General features: G+C 49.9%; 1 pseudogene; it reads left to right on the forward strand.

Annotated features, from left to right (window-relative positions):
- Window positions 1-719: 719 nt before the first annotated feature.
- LOC147706758 (uncharacterized) lies at window positions 720-10,630 on the forward strand (annotated as a pseudogene).
- Window positions 10,631-14,092: the final 3,462 nt, after the last annotated feature.

The raw sequence follows: 14,092 nt of genomic DNA on the forward strand, positions 1-14,092 counted from the left end.
TGTCCACCTCAGTATGTGAAAGTCTACACTTTTCTCTTGATTTCTCCCCCACGAATACTTTTTCTGGCATTTTGGTCTACCGACCACCGGGCTCCCTCGGAGATTTCATTGCTGATATTACAGACCTAGCGGCCAACTCAGTGCTCACCTCAGCTAATTTCACTCTGCTAGGTGACCTAAATCTGCATCTAGACGATCCCCTTGATGCTGCCGCTAACAGTCTTCGCACAAATCTTCAGGCCATCAACTTGCCCCAAAAGGGCTTCCAGCCGACACACAATAAGGGACATCTTTTGGATCATGTCTACAGCAATTTAGACAATTTATCGGTGGAAGTACCGTTACCACTGCCCTGGACCGACCATTTTTTAATTCCTTTTATTTGGTCCACTAATATCCCCTCTATCTCACAAACCCATGACAGGCACTGGGGTAGGAAATGGAGTTCACTTCCGCTTCCTAAATGGGAACAGGCGCTCTCTGAACAGCCTCCCCAAAAAACTATGAATCCCGACACAGCAGCTTTCAGATTTGATAGCTGGATTTCCAATACTTTAGATCAAGTGCTTCCAAAAGGCTCTCTGCAAATAATAAAAAGATCCAAAGTTGCACCTTGGTACTCTCAGGACCTTAGGACGTTGAAACAAGTCTGCCATAAAGCGGAGAGAGCTTGGAGGAAAGATCCCTCCCAACTGAAAAAATCAGATTATAGAGTGGCAATGAGGCACTACAAGAATGAAATAAAACTTGCTCAAGCCAAGTTCTATGAAACCAAAATTAATATGGCAGCTAACTCCCCTAGAGAAATTTTCAAAATTGCAAAATCCTTAATTTCCCCTCCTTCTGAGATTCTGCCATCAGAGGGTGCACAGGTCCGCTGTGAGAATTTGGCCACCTTCTTCTTTCAGAAGATTCAGGCCATTTATTCCCAATTCTCGACAGATAATGAAGATACGGCTTCCTCCTTTACTTTGGACACTGACCTACCTGCATCCTGCTCACTGGTCACTTTTCCACTCTTAGATCCTAGCACTTTAGATATATTGGTCCATAAAGTCACCTCAGGATCTCCAAACGATCCAGCCCCTCCACAGACATTGATGAAAGTGATTGACACTATTCGCCCATTTATTCTAGAGGCTCTTAATACCTCTATTTCCTCCAGCTCTGTCCCATCCACATGGAAGTGCGCGATGGTAAGGGCCCTGCTGAAAAAGCCGAACCTGGATCAGAACAATCTGTCCAACTTCCGCCCTATCTCGCTTCTCCCGTGGATGAGTAAATTGCTGGAGAGACATATCAATAAAATCCTAGGGGACTATTTAGAGTCCAATAACCTTCTACAGGTCTCCCAGACGGGATTTCGTCCCCAGCATGGTACCGAAACTGCCCTTCTGTCAGTGACAGAGGCAGCCAGAGCTATAATGGACCAGGGAGGAAAAACAGCCATTATACTTCTTGATCTTAGTGCCGCGTTCGACACTGTTAACCATGCCACATTATTACATCGTTTAAAGGGCATGGGGGTGTCGGGCGCGGCCCTGAGTTGGCTGACCTCCTTCTTGGAGGAACGTTTTTTTCAGGTGTTTGAGGGCGAGGTGGCATCATCTAAGCATCCGCTTAGCTGTGGGGTTCCGCAGGGCTCCTCCCTGAGCCCCACACTTTTTAATGTCTATATGCAGCCTCTAGAGAAGATAGTCCTCCCTTTTGGTGTGCGGATCGTCACCTACGCAGACGATACCCAACTTGTGGTCTCTTTGAACCACAAGGAGGGTTCGTCTAACACCCTGGGCCCTTGTCTGGAGGCTGTTGCTGGGTGGATGCAACTCTCCTACCTCAAACTCAACTGGGAGAAGACGGAGATCATGCTACTAGGTAACCCTTCCCCGACCTCCCTGGCGTCTGGCTGGCCTTCATGTCTCGGTGTCCCCCCTCCTCCGAAAGACCAGATAAAGAGCCTAGAAATCTGGCTTGATAGTACGCTGGATTTCTCAGTCCAAGCTACCAAAACTGCCTCCACATGTGTGGGGCTAATGAAAATGCTCCGCAAAGTGCTCCCTCTACTTCCATTCCAGGCGAGAAGGGTCATGGTACAGGCCCTGATACTCTCTCGCCTGGACTATGGAAATGTTCTATATCTAGGAGCCCCGGCAGCAGTGACAAAAAGACTCCAAGTTACCCAAAACTGTGCCGCCCGACTGTTGTTCAACATCCCCCGCTGTCAATCAGCAAGGAATGCCTTAAAAGAACTCCATTGGCTCCCAGTGGCTGCCAGAACACAGTTTAAGGCCATGTGCATCTTGCACAAATCCTTCCATCGAAATGGCCCGGCAATCCTGTACCCCCTGGTGTTACCGTATTTTCCATCCAGAGCCCTTCGCTCGGCTTCACTGCATTTGGCAACCATGTCTAAAATCAAGCAAGCCCGCTGGGGTGGCCGCTCTTTCACTCACGCAGCGGCAAAGTTATGGAATTCCCTGCCTTTAACTCTCAGACAAAATAACAATCTAATGTCATTTAGGAGAAACCTAAAAACTCACCTGTATTCAAAAGCGTACTAAACTTACCCGGTAGCTCGACACAGTATTCAGTCTAAAGCGCTGCGAGGCCTCCGGGTGGTTATGCGCTATATAAATGTAATTTTTCATTTCATTTCATTTAATTTCATTTCATTTCATTTCATTTCATTTCATAAAGTCAATAAATACCCCAAAAAACAACAAAAAAACAAAGACACACCCACAACCCCACCTATAAAAAGGCAAAAAAACACTACCATGATCCCTTGCAAATACAACAGAGCAGCCAGCACACAACTTGAGACACCAACCACTGACACACACACAACTCATCCTTCACACAACCCACACACCATCATCACCACTCCAAAAACTCACACACATACACACATCCAATACAGACAAACACTCACCCACCCTCACTTGCACCCACCCACATCACTCCTCACCACCACCCATCACCATGCCCCCTAAGAAGAATCCACAGTTCACAGACACTGAGCTAGAAATATTGGTCGATGAGATCCTCAGAGTGGAGCCACATTTGTTTGGGGCATTGGTACAAAGGACCCCCATGTCGCAGAAAACCAAGATGTGGGACAGAATAGTGGACAAGGGTGAACGCACAAGCACCAGCGTATCGCACAAAGACCGACATCCAGAACAGGTGGTATGACGTACGCAGGAGGGTCAAGAAGCTCCTCCAGAAGGAACACGCCCTGAGCCAGGTCACTGACAGTGGCCCTCCTGCCAAACCAGTCTACTTCAGGTCCTGGGAGGAGAAGGTGAGGGACATACTACCACCAGAGGGCATCCATGGCCTACCAGACATACCTGAGCCTGGTGAGTACAGTACAGACAGACGAATACAAAAACAGAAGGTGGGTACACAATGTTACCAACCCAGACTTGGAAAACGTGATAAGGACAAGTGCAGTGAAATTGTGAAGTTAAAACTGCCTCATGAGTACCCTACGTCTATACCTTTATTTCAGAGTCTCATGGACAGGATTAAAAAGTGAAGGGGTGGGTATATCTATGAGAATCAAGGACTCACATCATCCCCCCAGACAAACTGCTAAAGTCAACATGTTTCGACCGATGTATTAAGTGCCCAAACTCAAGGGTCACGCCGGTCTTCATCTGGACTCCATATCCGTCCCAGTGCACTCTGTTACCTTAATTAGGTTGAAATCCACGGAGAATGGCAGTATATACTACTTAGTGGAGGGATTCCCTTTCACATCACTGGAAACATATACTGTGAACGTAAGAAACATACAATCAACATTATTGCAGAGGTCCCTGTGGATGAAGTAATATACACTCATACCATTCTCAAATGGCGTTCTTTTAAACCATATCGTACATTGTCTCCAAATCGCGGCCAAACTTGGTCGCATGGTCATTTGATACATTGCCCCCAAACGCGGCCAAAATCGGTCACGTAATCACACTGGGACCTGAATCGGTGTACCCAGTGTTCAGAGTGTTGATCATGGCTCCCAAGAGATTAAAAACAAACCCCCCCTGGAGACTCGGCAAAAAGAACTATCCATTTCCTGATAGTATAGAGAAAGTCAAAGACAAAGCCAGCCCCTGATCGCCCCACTCACCGATTTTATTGAAACCCCGGGCTAAAAAAGGCAACGGGCTGGATGAATTTCCTAGGACACAACCTGTGGGTTTAAAAGAGAAGAAACGCTCAGCAAACATGCCGAACCATCCCCAAACTCAGTCCAGAAGCACCGGGCCCCGCTGTAACTATAGTCGATAGTCAGCCCGTACATTACATGGACTGAGAATCAAGGGTCAAGTACTAACTTGGTGGATCAAAAATCTAGTTCAAACTTACTGTCCCTGGGAAGATTCAGACCCAATCGGTCAGCCGCAGACCTGCCTGTTAAGTGCAAGCAGGTCCTGCAGACGTTGTCCCAAAATACTACACTTCCCAGTCCCTTGGCAAATCACCTGCCAGCGTGCCTCCCACATGATTGCATGTGACGTGTGATGTCATAGGGAGGCTGGTCCCCGGCTTGTATATTAGAGAAAAAGCCTCAGGAACCCCCTCAAAACCTGATCTATCAACCACAAGAACTATGAAGCACGTAGCGCTGCCGGCACATACCAACAGGCTAAACGCCACTCAATGCGGAATACTAGTAAGTGCATATCGATTCAGTAAAGGAAAAGGAGAACGTGATTATGAGGAGTCAGGAAAGCCTCACTCAAATAACAAATTCTGTTATATATGTTCAACCTGGGTTGGGGTAAATGGTTAATAGAAAGCACCACCATTCAATGAGCCAAATACACTAGATACAGCCTCTGTGTATTCTAGATAGAACCAACAATGGAGATAGGGTCTGAGAGTTGTATGAGCCCATACTCCCAGGAGATCGTGAAATCATGTACTAGATGGGCCCACAACTGTAATAGACCTTAAAGAGGCATGTACCCACACACCTCCATCTCCTCCAACAGAAGTCAACATGACCAACCATGTAATAGACAGCCAACCCCAAGGGATCAGTTAAACAGGAGCCTCATCTGTTAATAGAGTGCCAAGGGATCTCGTCATTGAGTCCCACACAATTGCTGTTTAAGCGATATACACACTTCCTCTCACGTAGGAAAAGGGATCTGTTTCTATCCACTCCCAGGGTGACATTTGCAGAAGCAACATGTGGTTTCTCGATCACGGTCCATCTAAGGTCCTCTGTGGTATGTCGAACCTCTCGCCTGTAGGCTGCGACAGCTGCACCGTGGCGGCGCAGTGCAATGCCTGCAGCGCCAGATTGATGTGTCACTCTACGCGGATGACATCACGCTATATGTCAAGTATCCCGAAACACATCTCAATCCGTTGCTTAGGGAGTTCGTTCTGTATGGAGGGATGTCCGGAGTTCACATCAACTGGTCCAAGTCGCAACTTTTCCCCCTGACCGATGCGGTGATTGACTTCCCCCTTGATTATCCACTAGAGTGGTGTTGGTCGGACCTCCGCTATCTTGGGATCTGCCTTTCAAGAGACAGAGACGAGACGCTGCGATCCAACTACGGTGTAGCGATCACCAAACTGATTGCTTCAGTGGACCGCTGGATCGCCCTGCCACTTTCTATGGCCGGCAGAGCGTCACTCATAAAAATGGTGATACTCCCCCGATTCCTTTATCTTTTTGTCAACATACCGTACTTCCCCGGCGCTCATTACTTCCGAACCCTGCGGTCGGAGCTGAGACGGCTCTTTTGGGGAGGCAAGAATCCCCGACTCAAGTGGTCTACCATTACCCTCCCCTACGAGAAGGGAGGTTTCGATATCCCTGATTTCGAGGCCTACTAACAGTGTGCGCAGGCACATTTCGCTTACCACTGGATGGCCCCTACTCCCTTTATGCCGCATGTAGCAGTGGAGGATTGGATCGTACATCCCCTTCCGCTCAATGGTCTGCTTCACTGTCCTGAATCTGCCATCACTACACCAAATACGTCGGTCTCCTGCACACTTGATGCATGGCGCCGCATCACCAAGACCTTGGATTGTGAATTTCTCTACTCGCCCAAGCTACCGCTCGCGCATCACCCTGATCTTACTCTTTTGGGAGAACTGGGCTTTCGCAACCTCTGCGCACGGCTGCGAATTTCTTGCTGGGGGGACCTATTTTCCAATGGCACCTTCAAGTCGGCGGACCTGTTCGTTGCTGCACAAGACCACACTCCCCTTGACCTCTTCTACTATGTGCGGCTACGAGCGGGGATGAGAGACATCCTACCAGACTTTCCCAGCGAGCCCGACACCCTACCACCGCTACACTTTTTATTAAGCTCACAGGATGGGGCCCACCTGGTCTCCGGCCTATATCGTCAACTCAGGGGAGCTGTCCCGGTACCGGAGTCCAACGCGCGGCTGCGCTGGTCTGCCGAACTCGGTCTCAAGATATCAGATGAGCAGTGGGATCGCTGATGCGCGCTCACCTCTCGCATTTCTGCCAGCAGCAGATTAAAGATCATTCATTATAAATACCTGCAGCGAGTATACTTCACTCCGGCGAGGAAGCGGCGCTTCGGCCTGGCGGAAGATGACCGCTGTGAACGCTGCCATGTCGCTGGTGCTGATTTTCTCCACTTGGCGTGGGCGTGCCCTCAGGTGGCGGACTTCTGGCACCAAGTGCAGGATGCTCTTGCGGAGATGGTGGAAGAACCAATGCCTCCCGACCCGCTGGTAGCCATACTCGGAGATACCGCACGTTTTCCTAGATCCTGCCGGAAATTTGTTGACACTGCGCTCCTACTGGCCAAGAGATGTGTGGCGTGCCGGTGGGGACGGGGCAGGGCGCCCAAATTTAAGGATTGGCTGGGCGATTTAACATACTGTCAAGATCAGCATACAACGTTTGCTGAACTGCTGCCCACCTCGAGTCGCCCCGGCGACATCTGGGACCCACTGATGCGATACCTACTCGCACGGTCAGATGATGTAAACCAAGTGGGCGATCAACCCATCATAGGTTAGTACGCTGTTCCACAGTTGGCCCTGGCTGGGGACCCTGCTTTTGCGCGCATGCCACCTCCTTGCACTGTCCAAGTAGGGCACTCCCCAGGACTTGACCACTGCACACCTGCCGGCCTCCCCCCCCCCCCCCCTGACTCCAGACTCCTCCGGCACCGTGGCTATGCTCCCTTGGCCTACCACCACTCTCCCTTCCTTTCCTACAGACTCACCTATGCCCTACTGGCTATATGTCAAGACACCCACTGATGGTTGACTCTCCAGCGCTCCGCACCCGACCTAACTTCTGGCTACCAGAGGCCCTCTTGCTGGACTGATTGTGACCTACACACACTCTTAAGCACGCCTCCGCTCACACAGCATGCCACACCTATACACTGTTGCTTAACCGACCATGATGCATGACTTGCCTCGTAGTTACCGCACTGTTGGGTACTGTTGGGTACTGTTGTTAAGTTGGTTTATTACACTCCAAAAAACGGAGAGGGAAGAACTTTCTTTTTTCTCCAATAGAAAACACTGTTCTGCTGCTGTTCATCCTCTTTTACCATGCCACATCGGGGAAGCAACCCCACTTCGTTCCTCTTATGTAATGCCGCCGGGCCTCCGGGATGCCGGCAACAAGGCTGTGTACATTTCCGTTTTTTTTTATCTTCCTTTTTTTTTTTTTTTTGTTAATCGCTGCCGGCCTCCGGGTTGTGGGCATGACAAGCTGTGTGACAAGTCTCCAATTACACAATAAAGCAGTGTTGAACTCCAAAAAAAAAAAAAAAAAAAAAAAGGTCCTCTGTGGTATGGCCCATCTCAGGAAAATGTGCCGTAGGTTTAGTGCTAGATCTGCCACATCTAACAGTGCTACGGTGCTCCATGATCCGAGTTTTAACTTTCCTGTTCGTCATCCCCACATATTGTTTTCTACAGGGACACGTGATCAAATAGATGACCCCCTCGGTGTTGCAGTTTGTATGCGATCTCTGTTCCCAGGGGAAGTTAAGGCCAATGTTGATGCATTTAGTGTTTGAAGTAAGGTGGCATACACTGCATGTGCCACAACATGTATGGCCCCTTACTGGCGGTAGTGTGCTAGATGACGGGCCCCCGTCCACTCTCTTGTTCCTTGGTCTAGTATGAACCAGAAGGTCCTTCAGGTTCTGACTGCGTCTGTAGGAGAACAAGGGTTTTTCTACCTTCAAACCACTAGAATTCTGAATTCTCCAGTTCTTCAAAATTAACCGTTTGATTTGCAGAGAGGCTGTATTAAAGGTGGATACGAACACTGGTTTGTTGGATTCAGGTCTCAGAATCTTGGTCAACAGTACTTCCCGGTTGGTGTTAGTCGCCCTTTTCCTGGCTCTTTTAATCACCTTCCTGGGATACCCCCTATTTGTTAGATTATCTGTTAAGACCACAGCCTCCTCTGTAAAGTCAGTCTGTTCAGAGCAATTCTGACGAATTCGGAAGAACTGCCACACAGGTAAGTTTTCACAGAGGGATCTTGGGTGAAAACTATCAAAGGCTAATAAGGAGTTCTTATCAGTAGGTTTATGATAGACCTTAGTATGGAGCACCCCTCCCCTAGGTACAATCAGAAGATCAAGGAATGGTAGTTCAGTCTTGGTGACAGTGGAGGTAAAATGGAGAAGAGGGTTCCTACTGTTAAGCCACTCCATGAAATCTTCAATGGTGGCCTCATCTCCCTTCCAGACGACCAGGACATCATCCATATAACGACGCCATAGCCTGATGTTCGAAGACCAGGGACACGAGCTGTCATAAATTACAGATTTCTCAAAGGCTACCACATACAGCCCTGCAAAGCTGGGCACGAAAACACTGCCCATAGATGTTCCATGGGTTTGTAAATACAGTGTTGGGTTAAATTCAAAGAAATTTCTTGCCAGGGCTATTTCTGCTAGATGAAAAATGACTGCCCGGGGTGTTAAATAGGGCCAGTCAGAGGTAACCAAAATATCTTCCAAGACTCTGAGTGTTTCCCTTTGCAGGATATTGGTGTACAAGGCCTCGATGTCGAGGCCTATTAGAAACTCAGAGTCTGGATCAAAAGGAAAGTCTTTTAGATACTGTAAGATATCAAGGGTATCCAGCAAATATGCCGGTAACTGCTGCACCAGTGGTTTCAAATAGAAATCGCAGAATTGCGTTAGGGGTTCCAGCAGGGAACCCATTCCCGAGACAATGGGTCTTCCGGGGGGAGGTCTGGTTGGCTTGTGAATTTTGGGGAGGACATAAGAATATGGGGTCCTCAGTTTTTTTCTTAATTAGGAAATCCGCTTCATGATCAGAAATCCAATCATTAGAGAGGGCCTCCTCGACTAAGGAGACGATTTCCCTTGTGATTTCCTGCGTCGGATTACTGGTTAATCTTTAATAGTTTCTCTCATCTGACAAGAGCCGAATGTATTCATGGTTGTAAATACTCTTATCCAAAATCACAATAGCACCGCCCTTATCAGCAGGTTTTACAATAATCGTGGGGTTCTCCTCTAGTTATTTAAGGGCTTGTTTCTCTGCATTGGATAAGTTAGAAAACCCACGAGTCCTGTTCTCTGGAAAATTCTCCATGTCATATACCACTGCTTGCTCAAAAGTCCGTACCTCCAAAGGTAGCACCGAAAGTTGGGGAATGAAGGTGGATTTAGGGCGAAATGATGTATCACCCTTTCCGGGGTCACTGTACTCCTTGTCCTGAAAGAAGATCCGGAGTCTAAGATTTCTAAAGAAAGTGGCTAGATCTTGACGCAGTTGGAAATGATTTAGGTGATTAGTGGGAACAAAACCCAATCCTTTATTCACCAGTTTGCTGGGGAAACACCAGCAAGTGAGGATGAGTCCCTGGCCCAGACTCTGGTGGCAGATGAGCTCTCTAATGTGGATCTGGCACTGTCCTCTTCGGATGACGAATATCAACCTGGCACCTCCGGTGTGAGTCATCAGGCAGCCTCCAGCCCGCCATCAGAAACACCTGCACCCCCTGCAGCCACGCCAACACCATCTGGCCACAGACCTAACCCCCCCGCCAACACGGACAGACCCAGGAGACCAAGTTCAGGCAGTACAGGGGCCCCGGCCACACAGGATACTACCAACAATAAAACCAGTAGCAACACCCAAGGGGCAGCAGGGTCAACTGTGCCTGCCACCACAGGTACAGCCCGTGTTTCTAGGGGTGGTGGGAGTGGTGTTAGGCAGAGGTCACGGTCTGCAGAGGGGCCTGGACTGCCTGATGACTCACAACTCGTACGCATCATAGATGCGTACCAGGATAGCACAGGAGGATTCAGACAGGTAGTGGTCGTCCTCAAGGACATGCAACAGGAGCAGGTTGGCCATCATGCACGCATGGAGGCCAAGTGGGACAAAGTCACTGGGGTGCTCAGTGACATATCGACTTGTCTCCGACAGAATAGCACAAATATGTCAACACCTACCTGTGTGCCCACAACATCTCCTGCAACAACATCTGCAAATGCCACAGGGAGGGAGGCTGAATCTGGTGGAGAGTTGGATGCAATGTCGGTGCCTGCTCCTGAGGATCCCCCCCACGAAGAAGAGGAGGGGTCGTTCGAAGAAGGACAAATGAGCCACAGTTGTCCCTGCACATCCCCCAGGAACCCGGAACCTGGTTTGGATATTGGTCTTTGTGTGCAAAGCGTTCACCGTGTTCCACATGACACAAGTCCCCAACATGACATGGAGGGTCCATGTTGTACGAATGTAGAAGATGAATGTGGACTTCACTCTGGAAATTTCATCTACCAATGCTTCTCACTCATCTATGAACTTTGGATTCTAAACCTCATGTACAGCACTATCTCCACACATGTATGTAAATAAACTCACCATTACCCTACACTTGCCTATGTTCTGATTCAAAATGGTATGTGTCATGGAGCTGATGAAATGCCGAAGTACACAGTGAATGCCAACTACTACAGCAATGTCCTTACCGTTATGTGACTCATGTTGATGTGACACCTATGAGGGAGACACAGCATAGGGAACCAGAACACATACTCACCACGGACATGTGACACATTGCCTACAAAGATGGTTGCCAGATATATGGTGGAATGCACAGACACCACTCCTTGCCAGTCACTGCCAACAAGCCCACAGGTGAGGTAACCAAATGTCAGTCAGATGTGTGAAGACAGACAACACACATAACTAAGTGAAGAGCAGGTTCATTACAAAACAGAAACAAGTGATGTCAAATGGCGCCTTAGAGGTGTATTCTGGTTGTCGGTGTCAGACTTGCCCCCAGCAACTAGCAAGGTACCTTGGAAAGGACAGAAATGAGACACAGTCAGAAGCACACCAAAACAGGATGATAATGCTAAAAACATGTCACAAGAAACCTACACACTGACAAATTAGCATGTCAACACCATTGTGGACTACAGACCATCTGACAGGACAACTGACTGCACACTTCCAGTCAAGTACCACACGGACACACTCAAACAGCTACTGAGCTGCACAAACACATCACAGGCTCACTCAGGACATTGACATGACAACCCTGTGAACTCACCTTCAACTGAAGAAGTTGTTGATGAGCTGTGTGCGGACATCACCATCATCATCATCATGTTGGGGTATCCAGAGTCACCTACATACAACGATTCACACATTAGTTGAGGATTGTAAGGGTGTGGGAGACAAAAGAGCAAAACACACACAATGGCAAACAGTACACACCGACAAGCCAGGCGCGCTGGTTTGGCATCTGTGACATCATCAACGGTATGCGACTCCTCCTCAAGATGTAGGCATCATGGGCCAAACCAGGGAACCGTACACACACATGTGAAATCCCCATGTCCGCCAGACATACCATCAGAGCATTTATTGAGTGGTAATGTTTGCGGTTGCGGTATGTCTGTTCCTGTGCCCATGGTGGTATCAGGGACACATGTGTGCCATCGATTGAGACAATCACGTTTGGCATCCTACCCAGCCCATAGAAGGCATCCTTGACCTCTGCAAGTTCACCCGGTTTTGGAAACTCCATGTAGGAGTCCAGGTGAGTCAACATCCCCTTCAAGACATCTTGTAGCACACAGCTGAACATAGTTTGTGACATACCACCAACACTAGCCACAGTGTGTTGGAAGGTACCGGTGGCAAAGAAGTGCAGGGCTGCCATCACCTTCACCTTTGCTGTCAGTGCTGTTGGGTATGTGCAGCCAGGTAGGAGATTTGGTGACAACTGCTCCACCAAGTCATCAATCATGCTCCTGGTGAAGCAGTAACGGCGGATGCTGTCGCGTTCCTCCATGGTCCTGAGGTCAGGAAACAGTCTATGGACTGCTGGGGCCCTGCAGTACAGAGATGGGCAAAGTAACATTATACATTCAGATACCCATGTAGCACTAATCTAGAAAAACAATCACATCATACATCATAGCTATTCACAATTGAAAAAGTTGTGTGCGGTTGGTTATGGACACATGTCACCTTCATGGCCATCATCTCACATATTATTGACACATGTGTGCATGAGTTCCTTCTGGTGCAATGGCAAATCATTGGGCTGTGGCACAGTACCCATGGCTTGCAGTCACATTAAAAACACACAACACAGTGACAAGTGAGGAATGATGTGTCACAGGCATCACAACTCATTGTGAGGGAGATAGCCATGGTCCTTGTATTGCCACATGTGCACTGGAATGACATGCTGTAGAATGGACATCACACAACAAATCATGAGTCCCACAGTAAGTGGGATCTGTGGTCCCAGCAGGATATAAATGGATGCACAAGGCACATGGTGGACCCTGTCTCACATTAGGCACATGGAACAACAAACATCAGAGACACAACATGCACACAAAATGTGTGTGCAGGTCATGATTGTAGCCATGGGTCTGGCTGTGACGTACATGACATGCTAATAATCACCAGATAGGGAGGAGGAATATCTGTCCATTCAGTTCCCCTTATAAGTATTCCCTGAATCAAATGTAGAATGGACACTTGTAACTGCGTTACCTTGGTTTGCTTTAAAAACCCTCATAAACGCGGTGGAAGGGGGGGCGTGGCCAAGATGGCGGGCTGAGAGGACGCACTTGCCGAGAGCTCCCGAGCCCCTGGAAACCCTGCACCGCTCGCAGCCGCTGATCTCCCCCAGATCGGGCGGCTACCACACCTGATGACCCCCGTGGTGGTGCAGAGCAGTCAGTGAGCCCCAGTTGTCCCGCCGCGGCGGTGGTTCCGCTTGGGCGCCGACCGAGGCGGTGCCCGCTGAGAGACCTACGGGAGGCCCGAGAGCCGCAAGACCTTCAGGCTTTGTGTTCTGGCGAGGTGATCCAGCGACTGCGAGTGGCCTGCCGGCGTGCCCGTGACACGGCGCCTGGGTGGGTGCCGAAGCGGCCTTCGTCGACGGAGCGGAGCTGAAAAGACGGTGGCCGCGGAGGCGTAGCCGTCCTACGGCAACTACGCAAGACCGGGGCTCGAGAAGGCCTACCCCACGTGGCTGCTCCGGTCCCCCCCTGGCCGCAACGGAGAGAGGTCGTGCTTCCAGCGTGCTTGCACACCCCGGCGAGCCGGCCCTGGTTGCCTCGCGCCCTGCGAGCCTGCCCTCTGACTGTACGCCCTGCATGTGGACCCGTGACGGGGGTCGGCCTCGATTCCTGGGCGTTGGCCCCACTGCCTGTAACGGGCGGCCATTTTGAAGAACTCGGAGCAGCCGCCCGGCCTCGAACGGGGCCTCTGGACTGCAGTGCTCCCTTATTAGCGACTGAGGGACCGGCCAGCTTCTGCTGCTCAACTGCCCCGGCCTGTGGCGCCTACTCACCGAGCTGTGGACGTCGGCGATTCCCACCTCTCCAAGATGTCGAATGCCAGGGGGCAGAGGAGAGGCGATCGGACTTTGCCGGACATGTTGGGACGCAGTGCCCTGCGCAACGGCGGGGCCCCACCTGCCCCGAGCCCCCCGGCCAATTCCAGGGGCGCTGATGGCGGAGAGCCCCCAGTGACCCGGTCGTTCCTGGAGTCCCTGTTTAGCTCCTTGAGGGAGGATTTTCAGACTTTGAAG

This window comes from Lissotriton vulgaris, chromosome 6 (genome assembly GCF_964263255.1).
Source record: "Lissotriton vulgaris chromosome 6, aLisVul1.2, whole genome shotgun sequence".
Classification (NCBI taxonomy): domain Eukaryota; kingdom Metazoa; phylum Chordata; class Amphibia; order Caudata; family Salamandridae; genus Lissotriton; species Lissotriton vulgaris.